The following is a 14,862-nucleotide window of genomic DNA, read 5'->3' on the forward strand; positions in this document are numbered from 1 at the left end:
TATGTGACATATTTGGTCATCTCCTAGATATAAATAATAATTTAATAAGCTATATTACAATGATCATGAAAATCATGAGTGATGAAATATCTATTATAAAATATGTATAATGTCGATAGTAGATTTTTTTATAAAATAACTTACTTAACACAAAAGTTATAGCACATGCACATACTGTAAATGTACTGGATACTACACATTTATATATATTAATGTTTAATATAGATTGTTATATCTATCAAAATGTCAACCAAATGAGTAACAAATTCGACAAATTGCCTCCAATTATCATATACTTCATCTATCAAACATTGAATTATTGTATTACTCGTTTTACACGGACAACAGAAATGTGATTCCTTGCGTTCTATACGTGGCACTATTTTTCATAGCGGAACAGGCGGCGACTGAAGTATGTGCGTGCGCGTTTGTGTGTTGGGGGCGCGCACTAAACCTTCGTTCGCGCAACGGCGTACGCTAAAAAGTAGATCCGACTTGAGCGTGGATAGTCCCGGATGTTGGCTCTGCCGCCAAGCGAGAGGCGAATCGGGGAGAAGGCAAGGCAGGCGTAGAGAGAGAGAGAAGCAGTGAAGGGACGCCACGGCACCGCAGGCACACCGGCGAACCTTCGGCGGCTCATTACCCGGGACGACAAACGTTCGAGCGCGCGGGGGACACTCTCGGGGATCCCGCCGGCCCACAGGAGGCAGACGGCGTCAGATCGCGGGAGCAGTTAAGTGCGAAACTACCGCGAGGATTACGGAGACCACCGTCAACATCAGCTATCTCTCCCTACAGAGTAAGTGCGCTACAAGGGCATGGAAGTTATACTAGGGTCCTTGAAATGAGCGACTTTTTGTCGGGCAAAGTGTGCTGCGTTCAAGTTCTCACATCGAGGAGGGAGGAGGGGCGGGGGGATGAACCCGGCGCGCAGGCCCCGGTTGACAGCTTTCCGCTCGCCGTGGCAGGGGGGCGCGCGGAGGGTGGTTTGGCTGGGGGGGAGACACCCTCTTTTCTGGGTGTAATGTAGTGACGTACCCCCAGCTCTCTCCCACAGCTAGGCTAGCTGTTTGGTATGCGTGTGCAGTAGGAAGTGTGCGCGCGTGTGTCTTTGCATACATGTGTGTGAGGCTATGTGTCATTTGGCTTTCCTGCGTGCCCTGGTGGCATTTGACTCACAGCTGTTGCAGTGCGTCCCCCCCCCTTCCCCCCACTCGCTGTCAATCGCCTCCTCGCACACCGCCATTGAATTCTTCCCAAACATAAATATACTCATACTTGTGATCCGAGGCTCAACAAGTGTGCTATATGCAACCCGGCGGCCGTCCACTACAATAGGTACACCCGCATGGCCTCAAAACATCACAGTCGGATCGCCCCTTGAAAATCTGATAACCAAACTGTGTTTGGATTTCCACTAGAGGCGTGTCGTTCCCACACGCATTTAAATATCGAGGGCTCCTCGATTTACGACAGTCTAGTTGCTTCGACAGCGACGAATTTGTCGGAGTTGATGTCTGCGAGATTATCAGGTGTTTATTTATACAATTTAACCAAACTGATCTGAAAATTATTTACTAAGATTCTGTAAGCAAGTTTAGCTTGGGTTGTTGGTGTTGTTGAGTCTTTGTCATATGCAAGTTCATGAGCACTTCAGGTGGAAGCTATTTAAATTTGAATGCAATGTTGAAATGTGTTTAATATATTTAATTTGATAGTTTGTGATACATTGTTACGGTCATATTCATGTCTTTTTCTTCAATTTGTGCCAGGACTTGTAATGCTTTACAGTGTCCAACATTAATCACCATCCAACATGTATAATTATAAATTTTGGGAGTGCACATATTTTTAAGGGTGCCTTAATTGCCCACTGATGCTGCATACTCGATTGTATTTACATTCTTCTCTACTTCATTCACTGGTAAGCTGACATATATAATTGAGATTTTTTTGTAAAGTATTGTTTTAATTTGGGGGCCAGTTCTGTTTAGGCCGCCACAAATTGGCTCATGATGGCCCAACAGGGGCCAAAAATATATGAGCCATGGCACCATGTGGGTTGGGAATCACTAGTTACTAATTTACTCTAGCACTGTAATTAAGCCATAATTTTGTTAAATATTTGCATAAAAAATTCTAAAATAGTCGAATGGAAACTAGCATATGACTGTCATTAGGCACGACTTGGCGTTCAATTTATGACTGGGCAGTGCATACCCGCTAGTGGTTAGCATGTCTGCAACTTAGTCGAGGGTTCCAGGTTCAAGTCTGGAGTTTACATGTTCTCCCAGCGCTTGCATGAGTTTTCTCCCGGTACTCTGTCTTTCTTCCACATTCCAAAAACATGCGTGATAGGTTCATTAAAGATTGTTTGTTTGTTTGTCTATAGCTTGTGCCCTGTGATTGGCTGTCGCCCAGTCCAGAATGCAAGTCAGATGGAATAGGCTCCACCTCACCGGTGACTTGAATGATGGCAAACTGGTTAGAAATTGGATGGATGGGTGGATTGTGCAACTCTCCATCCTCCAACTATCTCAAGCCACCTCAGACTGGAAGTAATATTAGTCAGCGTTCGCAATGAAAGGTCAAACTTGGTTTTGCATTTTAATCACCCTTCCTTTAAATGTGAGCTTTTTTTTCTTGCTAGCAATGAACTCATGTGGCAGTGTTATCTATAAAAGTACTTTTGCTTCATTTTAGTTTTCTTTTGCAGTACAGTACTAGTATTTGTATGCCTTCAGATATGTACTAAATATGTAAAAAAAAAAAAAAAACATTCCCCAGTTTCTACAGCTTTTGTGGGGGGTTTGATATTTAACTGCCACAGAACAGAAAACACCCATCTGCGCATCATTTCATAGATTACTCATGATGCGACACGCGACAATTTGGGATGGATGTCAACGGAGAGGCTTGTGATTGTTGGGGGGGGGGCTTTCACTGTCGGAATAGCGGTGCCTCATTTGGAATGCGGTGCATGGCCCAATGCCTAGCCCCCCTTCACACTGAGAGCCTTTTTAATTTCTCCCCTTGTTGAAGTGATTATTCAAATGGCCATCCGTGAGGTGCAGTTATCAGCCTCCCGGTGGTAGTTGAGCCTGTGGCTACATGCAGACTCATCACAGACACGCAACCCTCCCACCCCACCACTGCACATGCAAACACACACACGCACACACACACAGTACTACGGTTCGACAGAACCCAACAAGTACCGTCTGCCGCAAAACCGTATTAGACCACCACATCGCAGCCTCCCAGGCAAAAATTCTATTGTGCTGCGTTATTGGCAGGAGGCAATTTATTCATGAATATATTTTTATATATACAATAATCCAGTACAGAGTTACCTTGAACACTATCTCGGTCAATTACAGGTGAGCTGGAGCCTATACTGGCTGGGTACACCTTGGACTGAACTAGAAATATGTTGGTTGCGAACCAGGAGGATGGAGTGCATAAAAGACAAAGAATGTCCAAAGTTTGGGATCATTTCATTCTTTAAAAAGATCAACTGCATGCCTAGGTGAACAAAATAAACATGCGCACAGTTATTACACGAGCTGTTGGGACCACAACCGAGTGTCAACGGTTTGCAGACTGGTACACGTACCACAAAAAAGCCTGGGTTTCAAACCTGGAACCTCAGAAATGCGAGGCGGACTTTCCAAACACTAGCTGCCCTCACACACACACACGCATGGTTAATCCTTTAATGCAGCTCTAGTAAGGTGCAGACATATTTCTTCACCTTGACGTATGCTGTGCTGCTTTCAAATTCCTCTCTTGCGTGGAATTTCAAGTAAGATCTGGTCACACGACTGAGTTTTAACTCTGACCTTTTTCACCTTGAACAGAGGTAAAAAGCTTTCCTTTTCCTCTGCTCTGCTGCAAATGCTTCTCCATGGCGACCAGTGGAGGTTTTTTCCCCAAAATATCCTTCCTCACACTTTAAGTTGGAGGCCTGAGGAGGAGGAGGAGGAAGTGGCTCAGTCTTCATTAGAGCCGCCGTGCCTTCTCACTAGAATGCAGATGAGCCGTGGAGCCATTCATCCGCTCGGAAGCGCCTCCCCGATTCCAATTTCAATCTTGTTTGCCGTCACATTGTGTGAGCCCACTTCTGTGTTAGAGAAGTCTCTTTGGGGGGGGGTCAGGGGGGGATAATTGCACTTAAGTGAACCTCATTTAGTGCTGGCCGGAGCAATTATTGTAACTGCAGTTCTCGGCATTTTTGGAAGGTGGGGGGGGGAGCAGCTGTCATTGAGTCTCTAAAGCCGACACATCAAATGGTGAAAAGAACGACACTGGCACGGCATCAAGGGAATGACTTATTCTTCATCTTTTTTTAATTTTTTTTTTATATTAATTAGGGTTTGCAGGATTTGCAGGATTTTCGCTCAGCTCCCTTGATTTTCTCCTCTGTAGATTGACTTAATTAAAAGTGACAATTAGACACGCATTGTTTTAGTAATAATTGAAAAGAAATGATTCTCAAGGTGTGCAGTCTTTCACCAGGCAACAGCTCCAGGCGTTGTGGGAGATGCTTCACCATTAATGTGATTCCGGAGCCAAATTTTGGAGCCGGGCGCTTCAATCTATTTTTTTTTGCTGTAAATGAATGAATTTTTAAAGAGGCCCTCGCTCAGTTTTCATTTGAACAACTTCTCCCCACTACCCATCACGATGAGGAGAATATATTCTGTGAAACCCAATACTTTTTTCTTTTTTATAAATTCAAGGAAGTTTTGCCTATTGAGTCGTCCATAAACTGTAAGGACTGACTCCTACTCTGATTCCTAATTGGATGTGGAGCGAAATGTACTAAAGAATCCACCGTTTTGCCTCATCTTACTGTAATTCCTCAGATAGTTGCCAGTGGCTTTAATCAACTGCAAAGTGATTCTTAATTCTTTTCGCGTCACCGTTGAGGAGTTTTTAATCATGAAATACTTACACTTACTTTCTGAAATCGACTCCAGCTTTACAGATACCATTTTTCAGCATGGTAATTACGTCTGCGCTAACAGATGCTATCCAATTTTTTATTTTTATTTTTTTTTGCCGGAAGAGAAGGCATCTACTTGGGGTGCAGTAAGTCGATGGTGAGTCAGCAAAATTTTTACTCTGACATTCTACCTGTATAGAATACCTTGATATATTCGAGATACCAAAATGGCACCATGGCAAAAACTTTACTAAAAGCAGTGGAATCATAGATGGCAAAAAATAACAGAACCCAAAAAAATATGAAGTAAGTCCTCTGTTGCGCCTCTCATGCTGTCATTTTGCAGAATCTCATTGCATTTATTAAAGAAAAACATATATGATAATTCATTATCGATTCTTAATCATTTAGTTAACCAAACAGACTCATCAGTTACATTTTAAGTCACTTACTGTAAGAACTCGCTGGGCATATATTAAAAAAAAAACATGCAAGGGGGTGGCAATGCCTGAAGTGAATGGTATCTCATTGTGACTCATTCCGTTCAAGATATTATGAAACAAATCAAGCGTTCAGTTGGCTCTTTCCTTGCATTGCATTCTCAGAACTGACTGCGACTAATTAGCATATACCTTTTGTGTTGAAAATACATCACGTGCTCCCAACTGTGCAATTAAGAGCCTAATGGCGCGTGCTAAAAAAATGCCATGTAAATGAATGAGTAAATAAAATGCATCCAGTCACAAGTGGACAGCTCATCAGTTCATAATGAATAATTCTCCACATTTAAAATCTTCCACTGTGGTCTCACTTGCGCACTTTATATGCAATCGGTCGCCTACTCTTTTGTTTGAAAGCAACCAAACGTGTGGACGGTAGGCAGCCATGCATCTGTTGATGACTGCTGGTAATCGTCTCCAAATGTTCATTGCACCAAAATATTGCTGTCAATTCTGTAAAACTGCGATTTTCAGTTTTTATTTAGTCAATGTTATTGAGAATGCTAATAAGAATGCTAATTGAATGCTATTTTTAATTATTATATATATATTTATTTTTATTAACCACAAAAAACTGACATAACACATTATCGTTTGAGAAAATTCCCCGTCGCTGCTTTTCCGGTCTAGATTGTTGTGGCTGGGGTTTTACCTCATTGTCAATGATGCATTTGTTCTACAAAGTAGGAGCTACTGTAATGATTAAACCACATACTTTGCAAGCATTTTCTCCACAACTCAGATCCAAAGTCTTGCAAAGCGTGTGAGTCATCCAAGGAGATGGCTTGTTTAAGAACAATTGATCATGGCGACCAATTCACTGCTTCTGAGGGCAAATAAGTTAGTAGGAGGCGAGGTGAGGCAATAGTATTTCAACGTATGAATCATTAAACCCTTCAAGAGGCTGTAATGTCACACCTTTCTTAGGTCCTGCACAGACCTGTCAGTAACGTCCAAATGAGAATGATCGGACCCCGGCTGACTGAATGTAAATTTGGCCAAATACACATTTGCTAATGTTCAAAGCGGATTGTGTTTATTGCCTCGATCAGTCACGTCCATTCTACAATTCATCATTTGTCGGGCAAGTGTTACAGAGGAATAACTTCACGCAATCGAAACTTTATCTCAGGAAATTACCAGCAGACGTTCCCGGCAATTTACAGTCTACTAAAGTCAAACTCTTGCCATTTTGGATTCTGTTCTCAACTGCATGCAAATGTGGGTTCAGTCAGTTTGGAGACTTGGTCTTAAAAGCATAAATTGGAGAGCGTGTAATGTGCACGAGGCTCGTGATCCGCACGGGCGAGCGCCAAGTCGTGACGCGGCCTCAGTTGCAAGGGGCCGCCGTGGATCTGTTGGACCCTATCATTAAAACGCTTCTCTTCATACCTCGGTGTCTCCAAGGGCTCGACACACTCGGCAGAATCATTTATCAACACCTCTTGGAGCCTGGCTTCATGTAAAACTTGACGTATTAGCCTTAGATGTTGAGTTTGCGGTCTCCGTGTGTGATTCAGAAAACCCCCGATCAATGCCAAGGATTCTCTCTCTCTGGATTTGGAGAGAATGTTGATCTCTGTGGACCAGGAAACCCACACAAGTGATGACTTGCGCTGGCTCTATTAACCCCACCGTTGGCTTCTTTCTCCCTCTTAGGCATAGTGGCGCTTGATTACCTCTTCATTTTTCTTGTTTTTTTTTATGTTGACCTGCATTACTACTTTTCTGCACCTCCTGTGCTCTTCGTTTAGCAAACAACACGTCTGCAGAGAATTCCAAAGAATGCATCTTGTTACGCTGGTGAGTCATCTTTCCTCTGGCTCGCGTGCCTCTCCCTCAGGGTGGATGAATGAGCAGGCGGGAGCGCTTAGGGATGAGGGGATGCTACGGTCAAGGCGACGCCGTCCGTGCCCGCCGTCATTAAAAGCTTGCATCGGTTCGTAAAGAGACACGGGCGTCAAAACGTGGGCTATCCCCCAGGTGAGTGCGTGACCTATGGCTTCAACAAGTGTGAGTCACCACCCAAAAAAAAAAAAAAAATCAGGAATTGTTTGGAAATATTGGGCTCTGACCCTGACAGCTAGCCACTCTGCCAGCAAGCTGCGGCTTTGGGAGGGAAGCCCAGAGCCCTGGAAAGCAGTGTGCCTGCACCTGCGAGCTGACAAATCACCCAGCTTTACTTACAGGGAATGTGTGCAGTATTAAAAGACTGCTGGGAGGCTGGGACTTGGTGCGTCTGGGGACCTGGTTTTAGGGGAGAGCATCGCCATGTGCGTTTCTATGGCGGATGCACGTTGGTAGCCTTTCATGTATTCGGTTGATTTGGGATTTGTGAGAGAAAATTCAAATTGTAATTTAATAATAATAATAATAAATTTATTTTTATTCTATTTTGAAAGATTTTAAATATTTTACTCCCATAATTCATGATTAAAAAAAAGTACTTTTAATGTTATTGTAAGCCGCAGTTTGAACACATTGTGAGCAGACGTATGAAAATAAAAGCTGTAGTCAATGAGCAATTCAGTTAAAGTCTTGAAATTTGCAAATTAGAGAGTACCCAAACAAATGTTGGAAAACAAACACTTTTCAAAGAAGAAATGAGATTGTCATTAAAAGTTCAATGCAACTGAACTTTATTAACACAGCACTGCACTATAATTAAAGAAAAAGTTGAGGGCACAGTTTGAACATTTGGCTTGACTTTAGTTTTAATTCATCCAGTGTTTTTTTTTTTTAATTAATTCACAGAGTATTGTGCATTGACAGAGTCGATCCAATGTGTCCTTTTTCAATTTTCCAAATTTATTGCCATCAATCCACTTTTTAGTTAATTCACATTTGACTATTTTCTGAAGTTATCCAATTGCCTCTTGTACATCGTATTCAACTTTATTGGTGCCAAATTGTGAACAGACAAACGGAATTTGCGTCACTATTAATAGATAATGTCGCAGCCATTTAGCACGTCCTTAAACTTACAAATGTGCCAATGATCAAATTATATTGCAGCACGTAAACTTGGTGTCTTTTTGAAAGCGCTGATGAAAAGTGTATCGGTCTACCATTCGTCTCGTCTCTCTCCGTCTCCCTCATACCTGCTCCTCTTGGTCCCCTGCCAAAGCCTCTGACTCACAGGAGACTGAGTGACCTACTTTCTCAGTCTTCGAGGAGTGCCAGAAGATTCCCCGTTTTGTTTGCGAGACAATGTAGTGGGTAAATATAAGTCATTTGAAATGCACTTAAGGTGCCCATTTTTAGATGAAGCAAGTTTTAAGGCTGCGTCAGCACGGAAAGCCAACCCAGAGGATTCCCTTCATTATCGCATAATAGTCGTTGAGCTTTGTTACTCAATTAAAAGTACAACTCGGTATCATGTAAAACTTGCTCTAATCACGCTCGAATTTGAGAGCAGTCATTATGCTCTGCTATTTGTTTACAAGCGATCATTTTTCAGTTTGCACTCTATTCATGTTGTCAGATTATGCGTGTCGACAAATCCTTTTTTTAGCATGAACCAGTCGACGTAGCCCGAAGCTGGAGTTACTTTGTTATAGTAATAATCGTAGTTTGAACAGGTGGCTTTAAATATATGGATTAGGAAGAAGCAGACAGCAACGGAAAGGATATTACTTATTTTTCCCAAGTGTCTTCTTCAAACTGGTTTAGTGCGCTGTAACATGAGCTCCGGCTAGGATGAACATTTTTGAGCATACGTAGTGTAGCATTTGAAGTATTTTGATTTCCCATAAGGAAAATATATTTTTGGTTTTGATTTGAAGATTCTGTCGGATTGCTTAATCTCTAATTGCTTTTCTTCTAGGAGGGGTGGCATGCTGTCCCTGTTGTATGCCTCAACATGCCATCAAATGCGACACCTCAGCAGCCTCTTTCTTCCCTCGATAAGACTCGGCCGCTTTGATATGTCAGTTTAGGTTGTGTCTGCCGCCTTCGCCTTGACACGATTGGCCGCGCTCGCTCCGACCTCCTGGAAAGCCCCCGGCGTGCCCGCCCCGGGGTGCGTGTTGGCTCATTTATTCGACTTCCTCCTAAAGACTTACCGTGCCTTCATTTCCCTTCTAGTTTCCCCACATCCTATTAAGATGCAGCAGGCAGAGCAGTGTTTGGTCTGAAAGGATTCTCGCTGGGGGGCTTGGGGGTGGTCACTGGTTGTGTAGGAGGTTAGTGAGGGGGCAGTGGGTTGACTAAAAGGGCTCTATGAGCGCCGCACAGTCGACTGAGCTCGTTTGGTTTCCAGTGTTCAATGCAGTCTGAAAAGTGATTTTAACACAATTTACCGAGCATTTGTGCACTTCTCGTTGTGATTTCACAGTTATTTCACCCGGCATTCAAGAAGTGTCTCATTTTTTTTTCTTTTTGGGCATTCATCTTTCTCATAAAGCAACCCCTCTACAGCTGCTATTCTTTGCGATTTCTCGCCGTTATTGAACTTCAGTCAATAGCAAATACCTCAACATATAAAAAGAACCAAAATCCTTTTGTTGTTCTTCATTTGGCAAGAAAATAAGATGTGGCATGTTCAAACATAACTGACAAAGTTATGTACTGTATTATTCTGGCCAAACAATTTTGAGAATAAGGATGTGAAAGAAAGTTTGATGTATAAATATAACGGCCAAGTTTTCTTCAGTTTGGTAGGCCCTCACATGCTTATGAGTCACACGAATAAGAATTCCCTCGTCGGCGTGACGCAATTAAGACGTTCACGCCGCCGCCGTCAGGGACAGTGGCCGCTTGCGTTCGGAACGATGTTGTCCTCAATGCGAGCTCACGATGTGGTCAGTGTGAGAACAACACAGGGCAGCTGCATGTGCGCCTCGCCGGTGGCCTCGGACCTTATCTTTGGCAGTGACTCATGCCGCATGCCACATGATGCGCCACTTTCACCGAGTGAGTCATCCTGAATAGGACCCGAATGGAATGGCCACAAAGGACAAGACAAAAAGGGCTTGAGCGACCGTAGTTGACTGTGATGTCATGAAAATCAAAGTTGATTAATTCGCGTTGTCATTGATATTTTTTGTTTGGTGAACCATTCATGTGGTTTTCCTGTTGGTGCGGTACCTGGCATGCTGTTGTAGCAAAATCCACATTGTTGGCCTGTAGTCTGAAATGAATCATTAAGGGCTGGTCGATATGAAGTCTCACAGGAGTTACAAATTGGACTACTGTTAAGAGATTTATTCCGAGTCCACAATAGGTCTTGCCTAGCCTTCCAAGTACATGAAAAGTTGATCATGATTTTGTGATTCTCTGCCTGTTTTAAAGGTCAGGCCCACGTGGCGAAGGATAGGGATTTGAAAGCTTGATGCATAATACAAATAGAAAATCTGCATACATTTTTGTCCACTGAGGGTTGCCATCCTCTCTTTCTACATCTGCGTAGCTTATTTTTGTTACCGTTTTGTTCAATTAAGGAGTTGCTAGTGCACCGACAGATGTCTATACTTGACATCCGGGGCTGGACTCCAGCTTTGGCCTTCTTATGTTCTCCCCGTGCCTGCGTGGGTTTCCTCCGGGTGTTCCGGTTGGCGCCCACATTCCAAAAATATAGATGGTAGGCCAATTGACCACTCCAGATTGTCCGTAGGTGTGAGTGTGACTGGTTGGTTGTCTGTGTGTGCCCTGTGATTGGCTGGCAGCCAATTCAGGGTGTCCCCGCCTACTGCCTATAGTCAGCTGGGATTAAATTTGTGCCATTTAAAAATGTGCGATCAGGAGACTGAAAAAATGAATTGCACTGACGAGGGACGATTGTAATCTGATATACATTTTGATACACATGACTCAGAATGATATGAAGCTCCTCCAGTCATTTCAACATAGTTCATTGGACCCGAGGTGCCACAAGGTGGCGTCAAAGCGATACCTTTATCTTTCAACCAACAATAAAGGCTAGTTCCCCTCCCAAAAAAACAATAATAGATGAACTACAGTAGCAGGAAAAAAATAAAAATAAATGCAAGGGAACCAACGGCAATTTGTTGCTCTACTGTCCGACAACTAAGTGACATCTAAATCACAGATGTCACAGTTGTATAACACAACTTCCTCCTCATCACCTGAGCAAGAAGCAGGAAGTCACCGGAAGACTCGGCTTGTTTTACCAATTTATTTCCCTACACCAATGTACGGAGCCCGACGACTGCGTGTGAGGCGTAAATTCATATCTCTGTGAAGTCTACATTTGGTGTTTGCCAGCTTGCGTCTGGGGCCCAAACGTGGAGCGCTCGCTCTCTGTCAGATGTGTGAAGCTGTGCAGAGGGAGCCACTGGGAGTTCTGTTTCATCTCTTCTCATGGAACTCTGGAGCAGACATGCAAATCCGCCGTAATGAGCGCAGCCTGTGTGGCGGTAGTGGGAGAGCGAAGAGGAGAAGGGGGAGGTTAAACTCAGGAATGTAAAGTGAAGAAGGGGAATGTGGAGGAAAAAGGTGAGACGCTGACAACTTTACCAGGGGAATTTTTTTTATTCGCAAATTTTAGAGGTGACGGAATATTTCCTCTGGAATCAAATGTTTGATTAGCTCTCTATGGCGGCGCATCCCGACGCTCAAGTCGAGATGCAAATGGTGCCAAGTTAATTAGCCTTATCTTTTACACCAGCAAGACATGGTGTGAAAAAAAATAAGAAACACAATGCACCCTGCTAATCAGCATGCAGTGCAGTCAGCTTTATTTTATTTTCTAATGTTTTGCAGCTTAAAACACTTGCTAGAGAAAGGCCTAGATTGGAGTGTTTTGAGGTTGAAGAAATTAGATTTTGCACTTTCTTGTAGCGATTGTAGTCGCTCCGTAGTATAAGTCGCTTCAAAGTCTAAGCTAAAATTAAAGTCCCGATTAAGTTTCTATTAATTGTCCAGTTTCGCCCCAAAAAAATTGGGACTATCGGTTCAATTATCAGAAAAATTCTCGGTTTTGTTATTGATTGTGTTTTGCTGCAAATTTAGAATTATTTCAAGCCTTGGGCCTAAAGAGGACGTCACTATTGTCACAAAATCCATCGCATCAAAACACAACATTTGTCAGAAGATCACATCCCACTTCAAATATTTCATAAATAATTGCTCAACACATCAATCAAGGAAATGCAATCAAATACCTAATTCCAGTAACTTGAGGATTAACTGCCTTGAAAATGGCCCCCACATTAATTTTTATTTACAGTCATTCATTTGGGCCCCAAAGAGTGTGATAAATCTCATCATTCAGTGCTCTGAAATTCACTAGCTGTGCCGTTTTGATTTTATTTTACCCATACAAAATTAAGGCCGTCAATGTGTTCCTTTGACCTCTGTCTCCATCCATCGATGTCAAGATTATTGACGAGTGCCACAGCTTGATCACAGTTTATTGACAAAATTTACCTCATATCTCAAGATGGGGAAGATTACAATCATTTTGATTATACATATTAATCTTTCTTAGAATGTTTTGAACTGTTGTCTTTATGCGATACATGACACCAGTTTCCCTTGTTAAATAAGAAATTACTAAATATGAAAAAATAAGCAATTGATATCATGAGACTTTTTGGCAACCGTTCCCTTGGTTACTAGTCACACTACAGTTGTTAGTTGTGTCTAGTCACCAGACACTATACTTCATTGATTGCTTCAATATAAGGAAGAGGATGAGAATGTGTTATCTTTTCAAGAAAATAGAGAGAGAATTCAGTCTGTTTGTAAAAATGATCAGTCAGGATGTGGTGTTCCTCTTTTTGGCAAATCGCATGGTGTTTATTACGCAATTTGCATACTTGGCAGTTGCAACTGCTATTGGCGTCGAGCATGCACCAGATCAGGACTCACCATTCCAAATGATTAACGATTCACTGGTCATGTTGGTTGGGCTTTTCCCATGTTTAATATTTGCAAATGTACGGCTTGCCATTCTGAATCGCATCGCACTGAAGTCAAATCCAAAAGGACATTTCAACCGTCTGTGGTCTCAGCATGCTAATGCTAAACAGAAAGTCAAATGGCAAAGACACAGAAATATTCTATCATAGGATGTCAGAAAAAATGAAAATGTCAGTTCCGTACAAAAGCCTTTTCACCTTGCCCATCTTTCAAAAGTGAGTTCCCTGTTAGAAACACAGCAGTCAGCTTCTCCTGCTGTCAGACTAATCGGTCTTCACTCAGAGGGGGTTCTGCATTCCTGCCATCATCAGGTGGCAGTCCCCTCACTGTCGTCTGGTGGTCATTCTGGATAGAGTATCCTTTTCATAATCCTTCTGCATCAAGCCTCAGTGTTCCTATTGTGACCTTAAATCGACTCAATTAGATTTTTGCCTGCGAAGCTTAAACCAACAATGACTGCTGCTTCCCTTCCCCTTCGTCCCCACCCGGGTAAATAGCAACATTGTCTCCAGGTAACCAAATTAATTGAAATGATCTGGAAGGGAGCAGCATGAAGAGAACAGGTAGAGGCATATAGACCTTAACACCTGCTTATTCCCAATGCAAACATATTTCTGATCTGCCGCTCATTTTTGGTCACGCTTGACTTTCCAATCCTTAACCATAGTAAATAAAAGAAGGCCAAAGGAATTTCTCATCTTGTATAAACACAGACAGTGTGGAGCATTGTGGGAGTGTGGTGATGGTTACCTTGTTGATCGTGTTCACACCCTTTTTTATTCATAATTTATCACTCGTGTTGTATTTCACCTGTGCGGGGATGGACTATGTGTATAGCAGACGCTCATGTTGATAGAGGATTATTGAGTCTGGAGAATCATAAAAGTTTGCCAACAATGTGTTGATATATGTAGCAGCGATTGATTTATAGGGTTGCACGATGTATCAGAGTTTCTATGCAACTGAAGAAGGTTGAGAGTCCATTCCAAGATGAAATAATAGCAAAAGAAATCAGAAAGAATTAGTGCAAAACTTATTCCTCAAAAACTCAATACGAAGCACAATATTGATATTTTGTCCCAGCCTGGTCAAAGTCTGTGATCGTAGATTAGAAAACAAAATTATAAAACCATCCTCCTGAGACTTCACACCTTTCGCTCAGTGCTCTTGTGTAACCCCGCCGACTGGATTATGGTCCAGAGGAAAGGTCGTTGATTTATGGCCGGTGGCCGCCCCCTTCGCAATATGCTCTGAAAGCTTTGATTGCAGACTTCCTTGGGAAACTCACAATTGGTGACATGTTAATGTTTGTTTCTAGTTCAACACAGAGACCTCTTGCTCGGCATGTTAGCGGCAGAATCATAATATCTCCAGGTACACTACGAGGATTGCGGGAGCTTTTAAAAAGCGCTTTATGCAGGAAATGCGTGAAGGTGTGAAAGCACTGCTTAATGATATTGAAGTGCTTAGCTACATAGTATGTCTGCCTGTAAATATTCTGTTAATGATTCCTCAGAGATTGAATATTGA

General features: G+C 42.5%; 1 protein-coding gene across 1 annotated transcript in view; it reads left to right on the forward strand.

Moving 5' to 3' along the window:
- The first annotated feature begins 497 nt into the window (after window positions 1–497).
- foxj3 (forkhead box J3) overlaps window positions 498–14,862 on the forward strand; it is a 62,634-nt gene continuing 48,269 nt past the window's right edge. Inside the window, exon 1 of the mRNA XM_049734558.2 lies at window positions 498–799. The gene's annotated coding sequence lies outside the window, so the exon portion shown is untranslated. The remainder of the gene's footprint in view (window positions 800–14,862) is intronic.

The sequence above is a fragment of the Syngnathus scovelli genome, chromosome 11 (genome assembly GCF_024217435.2).
Source record: "Syngnathus scovelli strain Florida chromosome 11, RoL_Ssco_1.2, whole genome shotgun sequence".
Classification (NCBI taxonomy): Eukaryota; Metazoa; Chordata; class Actinopteri; order Syngnathiformes; family Syngnathidae; genus Syngnathus; species Syngnathus scovelli.